Source organism: Schistocerca piceifrons, chromosome 1 (genome assembly GCF_021461385.2).
Source record: "Schistocerca piceifrons isolate TAMUIC-IGC-003096 chromosome 1, iqSchPice1.1, whole genome shotgun sequence".
Lineage (NCBI taxonomy): Eukaryota > Metazoa > Arthropoda > Insecta > Orthoptera > Acrididae > Schistocerca > Schistocerca piceifrons.
Window position 1 is genome coordinate 705,930,010 of NC_060138.1, and position 22,866 is coordinate 705,952,875.

Below are 22,866 nucleotides of genomic sequence, written 5' to 3' on the forward strand. Positions count from 1 at the left end.
GTTAGGTACATTGACATGGGTTTCGACAACTGCTAGGTGTCTCTTCATCAGAATGACTAGTGACTAAATCGTAAAATTATATTGCTAAAAATCAATTCTGACTATTGCTACTAAGCCACCCTTAGTAGGTGTGTAAACCTAGGTCAGTGTCCCTAACGTTTATGAGCAACCGTGTGGCTGTTTAACCTTATATTGAAACTAATATATGGTTGCTGAATGAACCCATGTTCAAAACTCAACAATAATACACAACCTCCAATCACTAAATGGTTATTGCTTCTAATACAAGTAATGCATTCGCTACGTTGCTGAACTCCCATTCGGAAGAAAGTTGCGTCAAACATTCGTCCGGCTACCCAGAATTAGAATTCTCGTGGTCTCCCCAAACTGTCTTTTGCAAAACACACAGCTGGGATCCCTACCATCATTAACAGAGCGTTAAACAGTAATCTTCTTTCATTTTCTGATTATTCCAATTTGAGTTTCCAGTTCACTTCTGCTTGAGCATCAAAACCAGTATCGGACAAGACTAGATTGCCTCAAATGAAACTGACGTAATGAAAATATTTGCGAACTAGTTATTACCTGCGGCTACGCTCGCATAGAATTAGTTTCGTTACGACGAGTGATGGTGAGTGAGCCTGCCCGGATAGCCGCGCAGTCTAAGCGCTGCTCCCCGAGCGGGAAGGCGTGCCGGTCTCCAGCACGAATCAGCCCGGCGGATTAGTGTCAAGGACCGGTGTGCCGGCCAGCCTGTGGATGGTAAGGAGGTTTTCCATCTACCTCGGTGAATGCGGGTTGGTTCCCCTTATTCCGCCTCATCTACACTGTGTCGGTGATTGCTGCGCAAACACCGTTTCCGTCTGCGCGCACACCATAATTATTCTACCACAAAAACATTTGGGGTTAATCTCGTCTGATATGAAACGTTCCCGGGTGGGTCCACTGGGGGCCGAACCGCAGAATAACCCTGGGTTCGGTGTGGGGCGGCGGTGGTCTGAATGGACTGCTGTGGCCTGTTGTGGGGTTGTGAACCTCTCCTTTGTTTCTAGCTCCGCAGTTTAAAACAATACAATACGTTGGTGAGTGAGTCAATATGTTACTGTATGTACAATAACATTAGCTGGCCTCATGTGTCGCCTATTCGGTTAAACATAGCTCATGACTTGCGCACTTCCGTCTCACAGCGCAAGCTACCATGCAGCACATACGTCAGCATGCACAGCACCGGTACAGAGGGGCACGTGCAAAAGCGCGCGTCTTTGCATCATGCTACTGAAGTAGCTACACATTTTAAAACATCTATATTATGCAACGAACGGTGTGAAGGTATGGATTTAAAAAAATGAAGATTGTTTGAGCATTGTGTGGCATATAATTTGAACGATATCTTGTTGCACATGAATCAGCGGAGAGAGCTTTTTCAAAGAGGAAATATTTTTCCTTGATTCGCGTAATATTTTCAAATAAAAAAAATCTTCTACTGGACACTTCCTAAAGCAGCCTACGTTCTTTCTCAGGCCACAACCTACACATCTAAGAGTTTTGGAGAAGCGTTTGCAGACAGACATGACAGCTTGTTATTAGCATAGACATAGCTCCTCCACCGCTGAATGTTATTGCAATATTCAGAGTTGTAAAAAAATTCCGTACTTGAAGTAACAATTCACGTTGGTCGACGGTTTCATTGGATAATGCATGACTCAGTTCATTATTCACAATTTTTTAATTTACAATTTAACATATTTAGGAAATACAATGTATCATAAAGTTGCAAAGAATGGTTTTTACGTGCAAACATATTTGTAAGTTTGTGCAGACGTAGACCCATCTGTGTACCTCAGGTGTTGCAGGTGATCATTTTATTAGTAGTGGTAGAAATAAATTTGTAAATTTGGTGACGGTCAGCGAACTTACGCCCGATAGAGGTGCGTGGCTGCGGCCGTGCTCGCCTGGCGAGCAACCGCTATCGATCACTGACTGGGTCTGCGAGCTGGCCGCCCCGCCGCGCTAACGGTGCAATCAATCAGACACGCGCCTGCTGCACAGCGCCCAAACCGGTGTTCCTAGTGTCAGGCGGGAGTCCCAAAACAGTTTCTGACTCCGTTATTGATAAAGCAGATTTCGGCATTGCGAGCACGTCAACTTCTATTATACATTCCACCTGAAGACGACGGCACGGACAAATAGTTTGATAATTCATGTTGGAGTCTTGTTTCTTTCGGAACAAATTAGGTTGTTAAGTTTCTAAAGCTTTGAAAGTACAGGTCACATCTCAAACGTTGAACACTGAGCAGAGAAAAGCTGAGCTGCTAAGCTAGAGAACTCGCATTCATAGTAGAAGAGAAAGAATTTAGATGGTGAGGAATGGAGTGGGGGGCTCAGTCTCAAACCGCAATCAGCCCATCCAAAAATATGCTTTAAATGGTAAATCTAAATCGATTAAGGCGAGTACAACCGATTTCCTTTCCTAATCGTGTCCTATCTGAACTTGTGCCCTGTCTTTCATGAACTTGTCGTCGAAGGGACATGATGTACTTGCATTCTTTTCTTCCAAACATCAATTACTGAGGCTGTTTTAGGCTATCCTGCCATCGCATGTATCCCTCGGCCAACAGACAAAACCTTCCGCTTAGTGCGTACTTAAAATATCTGCCCTGGTTAAGCATGTTGTGGGCAGAGTCGTAAGTTACCAACTCCATTAATTTTCTTTGAAAGACGACAAATTACAGGTTCTGTTTTCATAGGCTTTTCTGCAGCGCATGACGTCATCTTTAACTTCTAATACACGCAGCAGAAGTTTTGCATCGCCCCTTTATTTCTAAATTGGTGGTCCAGAAAACAAGAACTCGTTCTGAAGTGCTTGTGTATATTTATTTTCAATGCGCCAGATGACCAGATTTAAAAAATTACATTAATGAACGACAAAATAGTCTGCTTCCCACGGGAAAGCAACTTCAGTTCGTGATGACAGGTTCTCTTGTTCACTTATAGCCTTGACTCCGTCGTGGCATTTCATCCATGAGATCATAAAGTTAGCCGTGGTCCACATTGTCCCACTCTTCAATGATGATCCTGTGCAAGTTGGGCTGAGTACGTAGCCGTTGTGTCGCTCAAAAACAGTTCGTTTCAGCGGAGTCCGTGGGAAGACACAGGCCTTCCAACTCTGGTGAACCTAGCGTGCTGAAGAATATGTCCACGAGAACAACACGATGAGCACACGACTAAATTGTCACCGAAATGTTGTCGATACGGTAGCGTTATTGGTTGAAGGATCTTGCCCCTGTACCGTAGTGCACTGAGATTGCCCGCAACGAACACAAGAGGTGTAAGGTGGTCCCATGTAATGCCACCCCGGAACTCCACTCCACCGCCACCCTGTTGCACACCTGAGACACAGTGTTCAGGACGACCAATATTACAGGACTGTCTCCAAACACATTGTCTTCAGTCATCAGGGTACTAACAGGTCGGAGATTCGTCCGCAAAAAAAAAAGCCGACGCCAATCCGGGGGTGATCCATTCTGCGTTGTTTCTTGTCCATCCATAACGGAGTCCGCGGTATTGTGATGTATGACGTGATGCCCGACATTGTCGTCGGGACTGGAGATTCGCATCATGAAATCGCTTCAAATAGTTTGCGATGCATGATGTCCTGTAGTCTCTTCGAACGTCGAACTTAGTTCTGGAGCACTCAGGCCGCAGTTCCATTTACTCAAACGTTGTAGGTACTGATCATACTGTACGCCTGTCGAATGCGGACGGATTGTGCAGTAAGAGTCCTAAAACAATGCCTGTCAATTGCAAATGATTCCATGTCCGCACATCTACTCGTCTCCGGTGCACACGGAGAAGCCTTCTGTGCTTAACGCAATGGTGCGTACCCGATAATTGGTCACAAACGTCCTTCTTAGCATGATTCAAGTTGACACTTCCGTGCTACAGATGTGTCGAATGCGAGACCTTCCGCTCGGTACAGGTACACTCACAGTAGTAACGCACCTTCACGATATATCGGAGCGAAGCAAAACTTTTGCTGATGCGTGTGAAATCTCGACTAGCCAAATATTACCAGGTCAACTTTATCAGAAATATCCAAGATTCAAAGTGAATAGTTGAGGACACAGAATCGGAATGTCAAAGGAAAGTTGATACTAAAATCTGAAAATAGCCAGAGCATAAGACATCACAAGAGAAGGAATCTCTCTGAAGGTGCGTTCAGTCCAAACAATCTGGAGTAAGTATATGTCGAAATTCTCATATACGAGGTGCGACAATAAAGTAATGAGACTGATGTGAAAAACAATTTTGCTTACAGTTTTAGTCAAGTTTGGTGTTGTCTCCTTCAAAGTAGTTCCCTTCTGATTGCACACACTTTTTCCAGCGCTTCTGCCATTGATGGTAACATTCCTGGAACTCATCTTCTGTAATATCCTCCAAGACCCTCGTCGCAGCTTTTTGGACATCTTGTGTTGTTTGAAAATGGTGTCCCCTGACCGCCGTTTTGACTCTTGGAAATAGAAAAAAGTCGCACGGAGCGATATCTGGTGAATAAGGTGGCTGTGGTTGTACTGAAATTTGTTTTGATGTTAAAAATTGACGTACTGACAGAGCAGTATCGGATAGCGCATTATCATGATGCACAATCCAATTATCAGCATTGTTGGCACGGACACGAAGAACTCTTTCACGAAGTCTTTCTAGAATTTCTTTGTAGTAATACTGGTTAGCTGTTTGTCCAGGAGGCACCCACTTTATGAACAATTTCCTTGGAATCACAGAAGCACATAAGCATGCATTTCACTTTTGACCGTACTGAAAAAACCAACTTTCATTACCAGTGATAACACGCCTCAACAATTTTGCATCGATTTCCGTTTGCTCTAACGTATCGGCTGCCGCATTTTTCCGTGTTTCTCGCTGTTGTGGTGTGAGATTTTTGGGGACCATTTTTGCACAAATCTTTCTCATACCAAGATCTTCAGTTATTATTAGACGAGAATTTCAGAGAAGTGACAGAAGAAAACTAGGTTTGCTATAAAAGTTGAGATGCAGCGTGGGGTGCAGAACGCAGCATCTGAGATAAAACAAGAGATCGCTGTGAGGTGAGACAGGACAGTCGCTTCGACCTCTAAAGTCTATTCTTGACCGAAATCAGGGGAGGAATTATATAAAATAATCATTCATCTCAAACGTGCACATCGGCAAAACTGCATCCACATATTAGTAAAGTGTTAGAATCTTAAACAATGGGTACTGCCAATTTAGTCTCTTCATTATGGCCATTCAGAGAAATGAACAAAAAAATGCCTCGAATGGCTCCACTCTATATCTACATCACTACTCTGCGGTTCAAATCTATGTGCTTGCCAAATGTTTCACAGAACCACCTTCAGACTATTTATCTAGACCATAAGATGCAAGACTAAGCGAGCATCAGAAGTAGTGCCGGCCGATGTGGCCGAGCGGTTCAAGGCGCTTCAGTCTGGAACCGCGACCGCTACGGTCACAGGTTCGAATCCTGCCTCGGGCATGGATGTGTGTGATGTCCTTAGGTTAATTAGTTTTAAGTAGTTCTAAGTTCTAAGGGACTGATGACTTCAGATGTTAAGTCCCATAGTGCTCAGAGCCATCAGAAGTAGTGTCCTTGCATTGGAGTCATTGCCTTCAGGATGTATAGTCACATAGATGTCAGCGAAACGGTAGATGAACTAAAACATGTCACTGTAAACGACTGAACTATCTTATGCGTTTGCCAAACGAAATTTCAAGTACATGGGTGCACTAGCGATTCTATTCACACCATTGTTCACAATGGACGCATCTACTTGTGTGGGGGGCCGGGCATAGCCGCCGACGCACAGCTTTAAACATACCTTGATAGTGACGTCTCGTGTAGTGGTAATGCACTCTTTAAAAAAACTGTGAAGGAAACAAATAATATACAGGAAGTGAAAGATTCTCCAACTTAGACAGAAACCATGCCGCAGTAATGAGATTCGAAATACATGAAAGGGAAGCGGCAGTTGATAAGATAATGAGACAGGGAGTGTTGTAGTATATTCGGGCTGTTATTCGACGTGTACATTGAGCAAGTAGTAAAAGAAACAAGGGCATTTCAAAAAAGAATTAAAGTACAGGAAGAAGAAATAAAAACTTTATGGTTTACTGACGATATTGTAATTCCGTCAGATGGCAAAGTACTTGGAAGTACTTGGAAGATCACTTGAACGGAATGGATTGTAGTCTATTTAAAACAGGCATGCTGCTAGAAATAGATTAGGAAACTGCATACTAAAAGTAGTAGATGACTTTTGCTATTTGGTTGGCATCTAAATAACTGACGATGGCTGAAGTAGAGAAATATGTTAACACTTAATATAAATTTAAATGTTAGAAAATATTTTCTAATGGTTCTAATGGTATTTGTCTGGAAGAAAGTATCCTACGAAGGTAAAACGCTGACGAAAATCAGTTCAGGGAATAAAGTTTTTAAAACGTGTCGCTATATAAGAATGCAGAAGATGGATGGATGGATGGATGGATGGAAGGAAGGAAGGAAATGAGGAAGGAAGGATGGAAGGAAGGATGGAAGGAAGGATGGAAGGGAGGATGGAAGGGAGGATGGAAGGGAGGATGGAAGGGAGGATGGAAGGGAGGATGGAAGGGAGGATGGAAGGGAGGATGGATGGAAGGGAGGATGGATGGAAGGGAGGATGGATGGAAGGGAGGATGGATGGAAGGGAGGATGGATGGAAGGGAGGATGGATGGAAGGGAGGATGGATGGAAGGGAGGATGGATGGGAGGGAGGATGGATGGGAGGGAGGATGGATGGGAGGGAGGATGGATGGGAGGGAGGATGGATGGGAGGGAGGATGGATGGGAGGGAGGATGGATGGGAGGGAGGATGGGAGTGTGGGAGGATGGGAGTGTGGGAGGGTGGGAGTGTGGGAGGGTGGGAGTGTGGGAGGGTGGGAGTGTGGGAGGGTGGGAGTGTGGGAGGGTGGGAGGGTGGGAGGGTGGGAGGGTGGGAGGGTGGGAGGGTGGGAGGGTGGGAGGGTGGGAGGGTGGGAGGGTGGGAGTGTGGGATACCTAATGAAGAGGTATTGAGTCGAACTGGGGACAAAAGAAATACTTGACAGAACTTGACTAAAAGAATATATTGGTTCATAGGACACATCGCGAGGCATGAAGAAATAATCGGTATGGTGAGAGATGCATGAACAAATCGTCCGTTTGGTGGTGGATGGAAGTTTGGGGCAAAAATTGTAGTGGATGACCAAGGCTCGACTGCAGTAAGTAGGTTCAAATATAGGTTGCAGTAACTGTGCAGAGATGTAGACCCCTGCTCATCATAAACTGGCGGGTACGGATTGTTGTTTTCTTAACATCCCACACCTCTAGCGGAGGATTTTTTATTTGTTTATTCGTATGACTCCCATGCTGTTTAAAATGACCGGTATATAACAGTAGCAATGCTACATAGAACAGGAATATGAAAACACAAAACTACATATAAAACTGTCAATATCTAATTTCCTAATCCATAGAAGAGCCGTATCATCAGCTTTCATGAGGTCGCTCCCACTCCCCTGGTAGGAACGCTTGATGTCTGATTCGGAGCCCCCACAGTCACAAACCGGAGACTCTGTAGCAACCCATTTGTGGAGAGTGCGCACATCGTCCATGCCCAGTGCGAGTTGTGTTCAGTTTGACCTACAGTTTCCTGTTGAGTTCTGCGCCAGCAATATGAAAGTTGTACTTTCAGAACCACTCACGCTCTTCAGGATTTTCAGTAAGTTGACAGCACTGGTCCCACAGGTTTCTCACCCCGTTGTTACTGGCATCTAGCTGTTGTGCTTGCCGTCGTGGTGGCTTTCTTGGATGGAGCCTATTTCGTCGTAATCTTGGTATGTCTTCCTATATTGGTAATTCAAGGTTCTCCTGTAGTTTGCGGTATTTCCTAAGCACGGTCTCGCTTCTGCGGATTGCGGGTGAATACTTGTTACTCGGCAGAGGAAGTAACTAAATCGGTGTTGGTCGGATTACCCCAGTTATTAACCGCATAATGTGGTTCAACTGGACGTCGATCAAGTTGGTGTGGTAGCTGTTTAGCCACACCGGGGCACAATACCCGGCTGCTGAGATCAGCGCAATGGATAGTGTGCGCAAGGTATCTGCTGAAGTTCCCCATGCCATTCCTCACAATTTTTGAATAATATTGTTAAGAGTTTTTATCTTGGCAACAGTATTTTCAAGATGTTTTATTTATGAAAGGGTGCGGTCAAGGGTGACACAAGGTGCTTGGAATACTCGTCATGGCAAAGAGTGTTTCAGTTACGTTTCTCTCTGAGCTCCGCGTTTGCTTGTTTGTTTGTCAGCTGGACTGTACATACTTCAGTTTCACTTGTACTGGATTTAAGTTGTTACTTTCTAAAAAAGGCGCTCATAACGGACGAGCGGAGACTATTCTCACAGATTTAGTCAAGATTCTTGGTTCTACAAACAAAAGCGATTTCGTCCGCTTAGCAGAATTTTGTTGATTTGGAATTTGTGAGATCGGAGATACACAGGTTGAATGATAGGGGACTATTACGGAGCCCTATGGTAGATCATTACTTAATTCCTCTCCTTGCTCATATTTTCTCCCAAATAAACCCGGAAACTCTATTGTTTATCACGTTGTTGTTGAGAGTTACAGTTTTTCGGCATCGGATTGTTTTTAGTAATAGTGTATCATCCCCTCTCTCTAGACTGTGTCATATGCTGCGGTTAGGTCTACGAACGAGACAGATGTGTTCATGTTTTCTTGGAAACCAGCCGCCTCTATGAAAGATGTTAGGGCGAGTACTTGGTCGCAGCAACTTCTCTGTGGCCTGAAACCCGCTTGCTCAGCTGGGATGTGCTCCAGCCACACCAGATGTTGGATTTCCCGGGTACAAACATGCAGACAAATCAAAATCTAGCTGAGGAAGGCTTCTGCGATAAGTCTGGTGCCGCACCCCCTGTAGTGGGTCCTGTGATAGCTGACGTTCACAGTATAACTCTTTCACTCTGCAGCTGAGTGTACGCTGTTTGAAACTTCCTTACAGATTAAAATGGAGAATTGATCCAAGACTCAAACCTGGAATATTATTTACTCGTGCAATGTTGTCGCCGATTTCCTGCGAAAAGGAAAGTTCACTTTATAGTTCCGGTTCGGCATACAGCATCTAATGACGGGCTTAGAGAACTTCAAAGTGCGCAGAGAAGTCGCTTACTTAACACACTAATTTTTCATGAAGTTGCGTTCGTTGGACTCCTGATCACACTAGACCATCTTCAATAAATTTACATGTTATTGTCTTCTTTGCAACTGAAGTTACAGAAACAAAATTTCTATATTTTCTCCATGAGTACTAAAGAACCAAAATTGTGTTGCTCTGGGAACAGCAACCAGTCACACGTTTTTTCGACAAAGAGATTTCTTCTATCTAATGGGACTGATCGTTGTCCTTTCAACACAACTTGAAATTTTTTTTGATAATATCCCAAAAGACAGATTTTGCAAACCAGCCGCTTTATACCAACTTCGCGGCCATTTTCTCTCTGTAATCGCCCAAAACACATATTTTGGTCAGTAAGTTGCTGTCTGTAGAAAGAATTGCGCCGGTATTTATAAAATTATTTGTAATGCTGGTTTCTTCCGAATCAGAGGTACACGGGTAAGCAAATGTTCAGTGGCCTCTATATATTATTAAATAAAAATCTCCATTAATCTAAAAATCTAAATCTAACAAATAATTATTTTATGCTCAAGGACTAGTATGTGTTCCACAGCGTCTCTCTTCTCAGAGACTTATAAATAAAGTTTCGTATTGTATTATTCCTTGAACGATGAGAAATTTTGGAAGGAAGTAGCTGTACAGGGATCTTTCGTCACTTCCGCTTAGTAAATTACTGACACATGTTGCAGACGGTGAAAATTTCTCAACTTAACGTACAGTGCACGGTATGTTTCAAGAAAAAATGGACAAATGAACATTGTTCTGCGTTTCCGCCGCCTCAGGCCAAATATACTTTAAAATTTCATTTTATTCGAACTGTAATGTTGTTATTTTTTAACATTTTCAGTGATAGTATTGCAGTTCAGTTATCTGGTACATGAAAAAGAACTGGCATTACGTAACTCCTGAACACGCCCGGGTTCCCGGGTTCGATTCCCGGCGGGGTCAGGGATTTTCTCTGCCTCGTGATGGCTGGGTGTTGTGTGACGTCCTTAGGTTAGTTAGGTTTAAGTAGTTCTAAGTTCTAGGGGACTGATGACCATAGATGTTAAGTCCCATAGTGCTCAGAGCCATTTGAACCAACTCCTGAACAGCAGTAGCCTTCACTTTGATTAAGCTGACAGATATGAGTGATTACAGAAACACACTGCAGCCACACTTACACGTGCAATAGTTGGACAAAAATACTGAAACATCGCAAGAAACGCCTGCTTGAACATACATGCAACGCTAGTCAAGCAAGTAACTCTCGTTTTTGTGTTTGACACTAAAGCAATTGTGCAATGCCCTCAGTACGTTAAAAGTGACAGTCGTCAGAACAGTGATCTGTGTAGTTGTTGAGGAAATTAGGTTGGAGCTAAGTGATTTCGAATGTAAGCAGTTTCTTGGTGCTTATATAGATGGTCTACCGCAACCAGGAAATCAATGTGATACTTCCTGGCAGATTAAAACTGTGTACCTGACCGACACTCTTACTCGGGACCTTTGTCAACTGAGCTACCCAAGCCCGACTCACTACCTGTCCTCACAGCTTTACTTCCGCCAGTACCTTGTCAGGAAGCCGAAATGTTTGGTGTTTCAAGAGGCATCACATTTTACATTGATACAGCATGCAGTAAACGCAGAAAAACATCATCCTCTGTCACAACGCAGATGTGAGCGATCGTTGAGCGATCGTGTCAGACAGCTTTTGTAGAGGATTGTGACGAAAACTAAGAGGACAACAGCTGCAGATGTCAGTGCAGAACTGAATGTCGCACTCACGACTCCTATCAGCACCAAACCAATACTAAGGGAGCTCCAGAAGCAGGGAATTGCAGGGCGAACTGGAATTCCAAAACCACTTATCACTGATGCAGATTCGCGTAACACGAAAACTTGGTGGTGCCGAAGCCATAAAACCTGGCCTATAGAGTAATGGAAGAAAGTCATTTGATGAATCTTGTTTCACCCTGTTTCCACTCTCTGGCCGTGTTTATGTCGCAAGAGTGAAACGTGGCATAGGGTCGGTAATGATTTGGACAGCCATATCGTGATATTCCATGGATTCATTGTTACTCTGCGAGGTTTCATTACTGCCAAGCATTTATGTGACCATTTCGACTGATCAGATCCACCCCATGATAAAATACTTTTTCCCCAATGCCTGTGATGTGTTGCAAGACATCAGGGCCTGTGCTTAAACAGCTCGCATCGTCCGGAACTGGTTTCGTATCTCGAGGACGAATTGTCGCATCACCCATGGGCATCACAGTCACGAGGTTTCCGTGTTATTGAGCCTTTGTGCTGTACTTCGGAAAGAACGGTGCGTGATCGCAATCCATCATCATGCGTGAACTTACCACTATTTAGCAGGAAGAATAGTATAAGATTCTTTTGAAAACCGTACAGGACCGGTATTTATCCATTCCGAGACGACTGGAAGCTGCTTTGAATGCCAGTGGTTTTCCAACATCGTATGAGACGTGGTAATGTGTTGTGTTTCTTCGTGTTCCCATATTTTTGTCCAACCCCTGTTCATCTCGAGTTTTCAGCTTTATGGAACCGCCAAGTAAATTACGGAGGCATCACAGAAGTGATGCTCCATCTAGCCACTTCAGTGAGTAAAAACAAAATTATCAACGCTAGTCACCCTACCATTTGCGAATAACGAAATTAATTAGTAAACATCACAATAGCATAACACAAGAATTTTGAAAATAATTTTGATATCCAATGCTGAACGGCTTAAGAACTGGACGTTTTACTAAGCGCATTGTCTCAGCTGCGGTGTTGAACACTTTAACTCTTGCGCATTTGTCAAACATGAGTGTTGTTTTAACACAAACTAGCAACATTAGCTGTAATCGTTTAGCTTGTTGCAAAGTTGGCTCTATGCTTTAATGTAATGAGCGTTTCCACTTCGGTTGTCGTGAATGAGAATGCATCCCATTACCAAAAAAAGTTTCCTATTGTATGAATGTCAGATATCTTTTTACTATATAGCAACTTAAATATACTAGCATAGATGTGCAGCAGCACGATTCCTCGATGATAAACGTAGTTCCTCTGTAGATGTGGTTCCAGAGTGACTTCTAGGAGCAGCTACAGTGCTCAGACATTGTAGCATACCGTGGGGTACCTCATTTGGTCCTCTCTAGAGGTTATCAGAGTTTGAAGCGCCCTCACTCAAATCACTTCCACGCAAAAAAAACCTTAAATATTGCACTAACTCAGAGCAGCATGTTTAAATCAGTGCATGACAACTGTAGCCGATATAATAGTCTTGAGAGATTCAGCAACAGTATTCATATTTAAGATAATTCTCATTTAGTGCTCAGCAACCTGTCTTATCTACTCAGAACCATATATCAAAGCACTGTGATATGTAATCTAATTAAAAAAGTGCAACTGAAAAGGAACAATAAATGTAAATTACCTTAAAACGAATTAGTAAGTTGACAAGGCGCGTGGCTGTGAATAATATGACAGAAAGCGATGGTAGGATTCTGTTCACGCATCTGCGCACGAGTGCTCTTTGGTAGGAGACAGTGAACGGCAGCGCTCCTCTTACGTCAGCATTCTGACGCAGACTCCGAACAGCTGCGGTAAGTGACGTAACGCATACGTCACGTCGCGAAAAGCGTCACCCATTCGTCTAGCGTGGCAAGCCGTAGCAGAACTCAATAGGGCTGATACGATGTAAATTATCCTAGGCTATATTAAGTGGATTTTAACGTCTTCATGCTTCAGAGTTAACATTATAACGTCTTGTATCACGGTTGAATTATAAGTATGTAGTTCCAGTTACGAAAATAACTGACGAAAATCAGAGAAGCATAAGAAACTGAAGCCACTAGTGTCCTTTCCGTTGCAGTATTACTTTGATGAAGCTCCATTTCTCAATCTGCTTGTTAATATGCCAACAAAATGTTAACTTTATTTGGGGCGTCGTATTTGGTTGGGTTGATTTGGGGGGAAGAGACCAAACAGCGATGTCATCCGTCCCTTCTAAAAATTATGAACGATATCTATTAAAATTAAGAAAATGATAAATGATTTTAATTTATCATGCGGAGGATAAGTCTCTTTCATCAAACGGGAGTCTGCATTCTGTTCTCAGTCAAACAATCGATCTGCTCACAGGCAATGTACTTCATAAAATTGAGACTTAATTAAATAAATAGGTCTGCTTGAATTGAACAAGGAACAAGTACGGTATAATGTGCCCTTCGAAACATATGCTAGAATATGTAAGATAAAACATTAACAGCGAAATATTATTTACATTGGACTGAACATTTATTTTGCGCACTCAAATTAAAAGGAAAAGTAACACATTTGCAAGAAACACACAGACTGGTCGTGCCTGGCTTGGATGGTTCCACCGGCCTAACGCCACCCAGGAAAATTCATCCATAAAATTAAATGAAAGCTAGATGCGAAATGTAGTTCGGGCCCAACAATAGGGATTCAGTTACTTACAGGAATACGGATGCAATTAACACTGAACAGGACACAACAACATGGCCCGTGACACAAAAAGCTACACCAAGAAAAATACAAAATTCCGAAAAGTTGGTTAATTTGTGTAAGGAATTAGTCACAAGTAAATCATTGTTAGACCGTTGCAAACGAAAGCTGATGCCGCGAGCTGAAGGCTGTCGAGACCTTTACTGAACACGATGAATCAAATGAACAGATGCACGCGCACTTATGAAACTGAACTATTATTAAAGCTGTCGCAGCCGGCCGAAGTGGCCGTGCGGTTAAAGGCGCTGCAGTCTGGAACCGCAAGACCGCTACGGTCGCAGGTTCGAATCCTGCCTCGGGCATGGATGTTTGTGATGTCCTTAGGTTAGTTAGGTTTAACTAGTTCTAAGTTCTAGGGGACTAATGACCTCAGCAGTTGAGTCCCATAGTGCTCATAGCCATTTGAACAAAGCTGTCGCACCTTATAGCGGTCAGACTATCCAGCATGGTTATTTCTGCCTGGGGCTGTGAGAGAAATCGGTTAAGGCTACAACTAGAGTGAACCCTACACATATTCAGCTAAGATATTCAACTACTACAAACTAGCGCCTAAGAGCAACCTCACTCACCAAATTCTCAGAACCGAGGGACCAATACCCTGACCAAATTGGGGACTACATACAGATAGCGGTAGTTGTCAACCTTCACCGCGTCTTGACAGCTTAGTCACAATAGCGTTACGACCAGAAGGGAACGAAACCCCTTTGCCACTGTCTAAGCTTACACCAAGGTTGGCTAAACTGCCATAACAGCAGACAAGATGTTTACCCGCCATCAGACATGAAAACTAAATATTCATAGCATTCTCTCTCTCTGCCATTTTAAGATCATAGGAATGGGAAATGAGGATAGGGGTACAATAAAAATACATAGTAATTAAGTGTGTGGAAGATATAGGAAGCACAGATTTGTAATAAACCAGTACATGGATATAAAGTACACACAGACTACATAAGAATTCAGTAACGAATGCACTTGTGACTGATAGAGTCGGTAATTGTGTTTCTTTCTCGTGGCATGTTAAATTTTATTGAAACATTACGAAGGGGCTAATATGGAGATCGTTCACTTGTAGGGGGAATGCAAGTAATAGATTTTAGTTTAGCTACCGTCGTAGATCTGGGACATCATTCCTCTATTCTCAGAAGTCCAATAGAAGAGTGTTGACGAGTTTAGAGTGTCTTTACATGTATCTGGCGCAGCGTAGTCACCTTCTGTTACGCTTATGACCACGGCCTTAGTCTTAAATACGCGGGAGTGATTCGTATTCTCATAGAGACATCCTGATGCAAATTTTCTGCAGTTTACATTAGCGACTTCCTCTGATTACTGGAAAGATTCGTGATATAAGGTACAAAGCCTCGGAGGATTCCTCGCTCTCCCTCCTTGCAAATGTTGAATCAGGGTGCCGATTCTGGTGGGGAAGGAGTTCACAACTTGTGACGGGCTGCCCCCTCCCTTCTCTACCCCCGACCACAACCATGTATAACTTCCTGTCACCCTTGCCTTTAACGTGCCAGAGATATTTTAATAATAATGATGGTGATGAGTGTAAAATGTTTAATATACTAACGGTTTGTTAGGTCATTGCTTAATACATTGTTTTGGCATAACATCCCAAAAATGTCGTCCGGAAAATTGTAATTTCCATGTGTCATTCTATTCATCTAAGATCTACAGTAGGAACAAACTCTCATATTTGGCGTCCTATTTTATGCAATATAAAATTAATCGTGAGTCTTTTCCTTCTGTCTTACTCGATGTCCTGATCTGACTGTTGTACTTGAGGTCTCACGGACTTTTTCGGGATTTAGTAATGGTAGCAGCTGTGGTCAAACTGCGAATAGCATCCGTTTCCTAGTTGCAATACATCCTAAGACAAAAAAAGACGCACCACAAAGGGATTAACCGAATGGGACGGAAATCTGTAATGTGATGTTTATATACAGGCAGGCAAATGATTACAATTCAACAAAAATCGAATGATTTATTAAAGAGAGAGAGCTTGACAAACTGAGCAAGTCAATAACTCGTTGGTGCATCTCTGGCCATTACGCAAACAGTTATTCGGCATGGCACTGATTAATTGATGCTGGATGCCCTCTTGATGGTTCAAATGGCTCTGAGCACTATGGAACTTAACATCGGAGGTCATCAGTCCCCTAGAACTTAGAACTACTTAAACCCAACTAACCCAAGGACATCACACACATCCATGCCCAAGGCAGGATTCGAACCTGCGACCGTAGCAGTCGCGCGGTTCCGGACTGAAGCGCCTAGAACCCCTCCTGAAGGATATCTTGCCTAATTCGCTGGTCATCGGGGCTCGGTTCGAAGTGGGACTGCCGTAAAGTCGCTTCTGGAGACGAGCAGAACAGCGGTGGGATATCGTCCAACATAAGGCCCAACAACCGGGAGGGGTGCCCCGGGATGCCAATTCTTTTCATAGCAAGACACGTTTGGTTGTCGTCCGCAGCACCCCTACAGCACAGCGGTACGTCGAAAATATTTTACGCCCCGTTTTTTTCCCTTCGTGGCAAGGCAAGCTGGGCTTACATTTCAGTAAGATAATTCCCGCCCGCACACGGCGAGACTTGCTACTGCTTGTCTTCATGCTTGCCAAACCCTACCTTGGCCAGCAAGATCATGGATCTCTCCCCGTTTGAGAACGTTTGCAGCATTATGGGGAGTGGTCTCGAAGCAGTTAAAGATTTTGACGAACTAACCCTCTAATTGGATATAAGTTGTCGCAATATCCCTCAGGAGGGCATCCAACAAATCGGACAACGCCAAGCCGATCAACTGCTTGCATAAGGGCCAGAGGCGGACCAACGCGTTATTGATATTAAATTTACGTGGAATTGTAATCATTTGTTTGTACATGTACATCAATCTATACGAATTTCCGACCCAATCGGATAATTCCTTCGTGGTCCCTTCTCCCCCCCCCTTCTTTCGTGTATTTTGAGCAAGCTGCAAGCCATCGACGTGAGGCGAGCGGATGGAAAGTATGCTATGTTGACCAGAATCCTTGCCATTTTCGATATTGTTGGATTTCCACGCTATATTATTCTCCGAAATTGGACTGACGAGTCTGGAAATTGTTAAGCATAAAAATACAAACGCTTTCAGTAAAATATTGTAAGGCTGGGGGAGAGGGGTACGTATAGCCCCTCGCCATTCACGCCCTACCCCCATCTGGGATCCACGCCTGCGTTCTTGGCCAGCTGTTTTCCCTCTATTGGCACATTGAACTCTAACCTTTAAATCCTCCAGGTCTTGCGTATTATGTTTGTTAAAATTCTATACCGAAAGCGCTTAGAACAATGAGAGACGAGATGCGATTGACAGCTCGCAGACCAGAATGTAGCCCCGAGCGTTAGGGCCGCACACTGGCGCTGTGCATAGGTGAGCGCCGAGATCGCGTGGGCGGGCAGGTATCGGTGAGCCGCGCTGACACAAAGCGGCGCGGAGGGAGCCGAACAGCCTTGCGGCTTGGCTCGGCGTGGCTGGCGCACGACCGGTTGCGACACGGGCGGAGGCCGCAGCCGCGCTGCACACCGCGGCACGCGCGCACGGCCAGTCTCCGGTCCAGTGGCGCCGCGGCCGCACCGCACCGCACTCCGTCGCCGGGGACCAGTAGCAGCAGCGCCAGCATGGGCACGCGCAGGTGCGTAGCCGCCCGCCATCTGGGTCAGCGCCACGATTCGCTTTCTGCCGCTCTCGCCACCCCGGAACTAGGAGCGCGCCACGCCACGCCGCACTGCACCGGATTGGACAGACTCTCGACGCATTCCTCAGGCGCGCAAGGCCTCTCCGAGGTCCCAAATGTCACCTAGTCCCGTTCTGCTTCAGGTGATCGTGTTGACTGTCCGCTCCTTGCAAATGGTGCGTCCGGTTTATCATAACACATACACAAAATCTGGTATCTTCCTATTAATGGATGATGATGTCGTGTGACTAGGGCCTCCCGTCGGTTAGACCGTTCGCCTGGTGCAAGTCTTTCGATTTGACGCCACTTCGGCGACTTGCGCGTCGATGGGGATGAAATGATGATTAGGACAAAACAACACCCAGTCCCTGAGCGGAGAAAATCTCCGACCCAGCCGGGAATCGAACCCTGGCCCTTAGGATTGACAGTCTGTTCCGCTGACCACTCTTTTTTTTAACTCATTTTGTTCGCTTTCGTTCGTTGTATCTGCACGGGGCGGACGTCGTACGACACCCGTCGATCGATTAACTCAGTTTTTTCTTATTACAGAGGGCAGCTAACCCTCTGACCGAACACGCTGAGCTACCGTGCCGGCGACAGCTACCGGGGGCGGACGATTAATGGATGGCGAACGGGAACAATGTATTTATATGTAACTAAACTGCTTTTGGTATAATTTTACGAATTTCGCGAGTTATTAGATATCTATCTTAAAGTTTCTACCAGTTCAGATTTTTTGGCGGTGCTGTTACATTCTCCCTGGGGCAAACAACCCTGTGGCCATTCTTTGCCGTTCTGCCCTGACTCGAGCAGTATTTTAGTATATACTGCGCAAGTGTCATTGATAAATAGCCGTTCACAAATAACTTCGGTTTACCCACAGTCGTACAAATAAACTGAAGCCTACCTTTCTTCTTATACGTGATCGATTGACTTCGTCCACGATATATTGGAGTAACACGACAGTATTGTCTCAGTCGTGTTTTCAACGGTTACCGTTTTCTTCGTGTTTCAATGCATTACGAGCTGTTCGACAATTTTTTGTCATTTTGAGACTATAGGCATTAAGTTAACATTGGCGTTCACAGTAAGCATAATTACTGGTGCTTTCATTGGCCTAATTTTTATCCTTCTTTTCTTTTTCTGAAACTTAATAAATGGCTAACGGGATTATCTATCGTCATACCGAAACTTTCTCTTCTCTGGAGGTGCGCTTTTGCATTGCATTGCAACCGCCTTGGAAACTGTAAGTCCTCGAAATGTTTATTGCTGTAAATAGTTTGTCCTGTATGATTTTCTTCGGTCACGATAGCATTTCCTACCGTACATATAACTAACGAATTTCTCTTAATCTATCCGGTGTGCCACTACGTGCTACGCAATTTTGAGAAAATATGATTAATGCAACAGTTATGCAAGTTATTATTTTTACTCTGTCAACAAATGATTAGATTTGGAACGCCAATTCTCGAAATTTTGACGGAGCCTTTCCATTATGCTACAAGGATAAGGAGTCTCCTATCATGAAGACGAATGGTGATTTTTTGCAAAAATGTTTACTCTGTTTCTCTTTCGAAGGGACAATCTCTTATAAAATCTTGCAATGTGCTGTCTGCGATTCCCAAGTGGGAAACCTCATAAAAACGGTACAGTAATCCACATAGCACAGTCAAGAGCACTGTGTTGTTTGTAGCAAAGTTGAACTTCCTGTACAAAGACACACAGATCTAGACCTCACCTCTGAATACGGCATTAGACATTAGGTGGACAATAACTGAGGGAAAACACTTCAGTGAACGCAATTTTCTTCTTCTCATATGGTTTAAGCAGTAGGCTGTTACAACATCTGATATGCTTCGCCTTTCTTATTTACACTTCGTAGTAAATCTGTAGGTACAGGTAGACAGTGGATGTAATTTCTCGTTTGTGGGAGACGCAAGAGATTACGGCATCTTCAGCGGCTACTACTAAAACTCACTGGCTGCAAAGATATCGCATCCGTTTGTTAATTCAGAAACATTGTAGGTAACAGCGTCGAGACTTCTCCTTTGAAAACTATACTATATCTGCACCAAATAACGCAATTATGTAGAACGCAAGGGCGCTCGCGGTTCGTATTGCAGTGCAAAGTTTCAAACAAATCCAGTTATTACAACTGCGATACCTGGCAATAATTAAGTTAAAATTTCCTTCCGAACAGTATTCACCTTCCAATAACGTTACAACAGATGAATTTCCTACACGAAACTTTTTGTTGATCGCAGAATTCTGTAATGGGTATGCGGATAGGAACTGCAGAGTAACGGATCGTCCGTGAACTTTAGGATCGGGTTCGGTTGCCTCATTCTGCCAGCATGACTAAGAGATCTCGCTGCTGCCGCGCTGCATGACGCCAGGTCGCTTTCTGAGTCTGATCACAGCGTGGTGAGAGCAGCTCTGTGGTGCAGGCATTCCCGTTGACAGAGCACACACACTCTAACGAAAATACAAATGATCTTCACATTAAGTCAAAAGAAATATTCAGTTCAAAAATTCAGTCTAGATTAGTTTTAGTGACTCTTAGTGATGCATCACCTGTCCTTCACAAGTTTTCCAGCATACAACATTTTCGTAGTGTTGTTATTAAGTCTGAATACTGATTTGATAAATCTCCAAGCCTGTGTAGGCCTCTTCGTTTCTGTATAGCTGCTGCAACCTACATCCTTTTACAAATATCACCAATCAAACTGTGGACGGTAAATGACGTAATTATTAATAGAGAAAGCGAAAGTAAGACGTCATTTCCTGAAATATTTTTCTGTTTCTAGACTCTGAGATGGTAAATATTTCAGTGCAGAACTAGAACTTCATCAGTGCGGTATATCATATTCATGGAAATTCCAGAAAAATAAGTGCTTGTTTTTACTAGACGCTTTTCTGCGAAAGATACGCAAATAAATTAACAAAGGCTAAAAACTACCGATTAACTGGCAATTTTATTCCTTGTCTGACAACATTCTGCGATAGAGAGCACGAATTTGTTGCGGAATCCTCGTTGGTGTTATTTACTTTCTTTAAAAATAAAAACCTTTCCTGCAAGAGTTCTATGTACAACAGTATTGTTAAGTTTTCGTAGCTTCCTCTGCGCCGTGACTAGTGCTGAACCCTGAACCTTCACATTCACTACGGCATGTAGAAAGATGATGCCGTAGTCAACTGTGAGCAACGATAGTGTGCAATGACGACTAAAATGTAACGAGGTTCATTTGTGTCAGTCAAAGATTTCCGGTGTAGAAGGCAGAAATCCGTAAGACATTGTCCGTAAGTAGTACGTAACACGATATACCTACTATTCAACGAATTCTATAGTTCTTGTACTTCCTTGCACAAAGGAAGAACGGTTTGCTTACCAAGTTCGCGTATGGTCATTGTAAATCCGCGTGTAAGAATACGACGCAAATCGGAAGCCGCCCATGAGGTGTAACATAGAGGCACTAATTGAGCATAGTCAGTATTACACTGACGGGCAGAGAATAGAAAGGTCGTCCTGTCGAACCACCGAGATGATGATGATTACCTTCTAGGAACCTTAGCTATGCTAACGAGGCTTGCTTTCTTGATCATTTCCATCCTTTTACACCTACTACTTACTCATCCTCTTTCTCCATTCAAAATAGGTCTCAAATGATGATTAGCTATTTGTATAGCTAAAGGTCATAGAGCAGGTGTTCATCTTTGTCATGTTAAACCCTAAGTCACGGAGAAAAAGTATTCGTTGACTTGTGAGATATTCAGAGAAGCTAAAAAGAGACCTGATTAGCAGGTTCGAAAGCGCACCGGTAGCGTTGGTTAGTTTAATTAAATGATTTGAGTTTCGGGGCACTGAACGCTCAGTTACCAAATCTGTCCTCCTTCATTTAGGTGCGCCCCCATACGCAAACTGAGTACGGCTGAAAACTTGAACAGAGTATATTTTACTAGGAAACGGCGTTTACTCTTTGCTATTTTAATATTAATTAATTTAATATTAATTTTTTCGGCAAGACAGCCTTTATTTTGTTTGTCCAATATACTTCACTCTTCGTAAATTTTGACCTGGAGAGGAGTGATTAAAGTGCGAAACAAAAAGTATTCACAAGTGTAATACTATCGCTAGTGATATTTTTGTTACTTTTCGTTGTATTTTGTCTCTTGCATCAAGCGGGGAATAAAGTTAAAATTCTGTTAGTAAGATGTTTAACTAGCTGTACCTGCTATTGGTTTTTGCCGACAACTTTATTTCTTGGAATTAAGTTGGCATTTTAGTACTCAAATATTTAGCTGGAGAAATATCAAAGTGACACTTCTCATTTACATTCTAAATGACGGACGACTTTTCGTTAACTTACATGAATTGCTAAACTCTCAATACACCTGCATTAAAATTGTATAGAATTCCTTACAACAGGAATTAGTACTCTTCATAATAAATCACGATGCTATTCCACAGGTTCCTCTATTAATAAAAACCCTATTCTTTGCAATTTCCAAAAGAAATAAAATGATTTTCATCAGTTTTCAGTTTCCTTTACAATTTTAGTACTTGTTTCTTTAAAGCATTAATGCTCTCGTTCTTACAATAGTGTTTAGTTATAGCAATATACACTATGTGATGAAAAGTATCCTGCTATCCCCAAAAACATAAGTTTTTCATATTAGGTGCATTGTGCTGCTACCTACTGTCAGGTACTCCATATCAGCGGCCTCAGTAGTCATTAGACATCGTGAGAGAGCAGAATGGGGCGCTCCGCAGAGCTCACGGACTTCAGCGTGTTCAGGTGATTGGGTGTCACTTGCGTCATACGTCTGTACGCGAGATTGCCACACTCCTAAACATTCCTAGGTCCAATTTTTTCGATGTGGTAGTGAAGGGGAAACGTGAAGGGACTGCAAGTATTAAGACAGTTAGGCGGGAGGTGAGAAAACTTGGATTTCATGGTCGAGCGGTTTCTCATAAGCCACACATCACGCCGGTAAATGCCAAACGACGCCTCGCTTGGTATAAGGAGGGTTAACATTGGACGATTGAACAGTGGAAAAACGTTGTGTGGAGTGAAGAAGCACGGTACGCAATGCGATCCACTGGTAGAGTGTGGCTATGGCGAATGCCCGTTCAACGTCATCTACCACCGTGTCTAGTGCCAACAGTAAAATTCGGAGGCGGTGGTGTTAGGGTGTGATCGTGTTTCTCAAGGCGGGGGCATACACCGCTTGTTTTACGTGGCACTATCACAGCACAGGCCTAAATTGATGTTTTAAACATCTTCTTGCTTCCCACTGTTGAAGAGCAAATCGGGGATGGCGGTCGCATCTCTCAACACGATCGAGAACCTGTTCATAATGCACGGCCTGTGGCG

The 22,866-nt window shown here is 43.5% G+C and overlaps 1 protein-coding gene across 3 annotated transcripts in view; it reads left to right on the top strand.

Moving 5' to 3' along the window:
• Positions 1-22,866, top strand: part of LOC124710579 (adenomatous polyposis coli protein-like) — a 490,408-nt gene that overhangs the window by 310,124 nt on the left and 157,418 nt on the right. The window contains exon 1 of one of the 3 annotated variants that reach the window (XM_047240938.1): positions 17,334-17,449. The exons of the other annotated variants lie outside the window; for them this stretch is intronic. The gene's annotated coding sequence lies outside the window, so the exon portion shown is untranslated. Of the gene's footprint in view, positions 1-17,333; positions 17,450-22,866 lie in introns of those variants that run through there. 3 annotated transcript variants of the gene reach the window in all.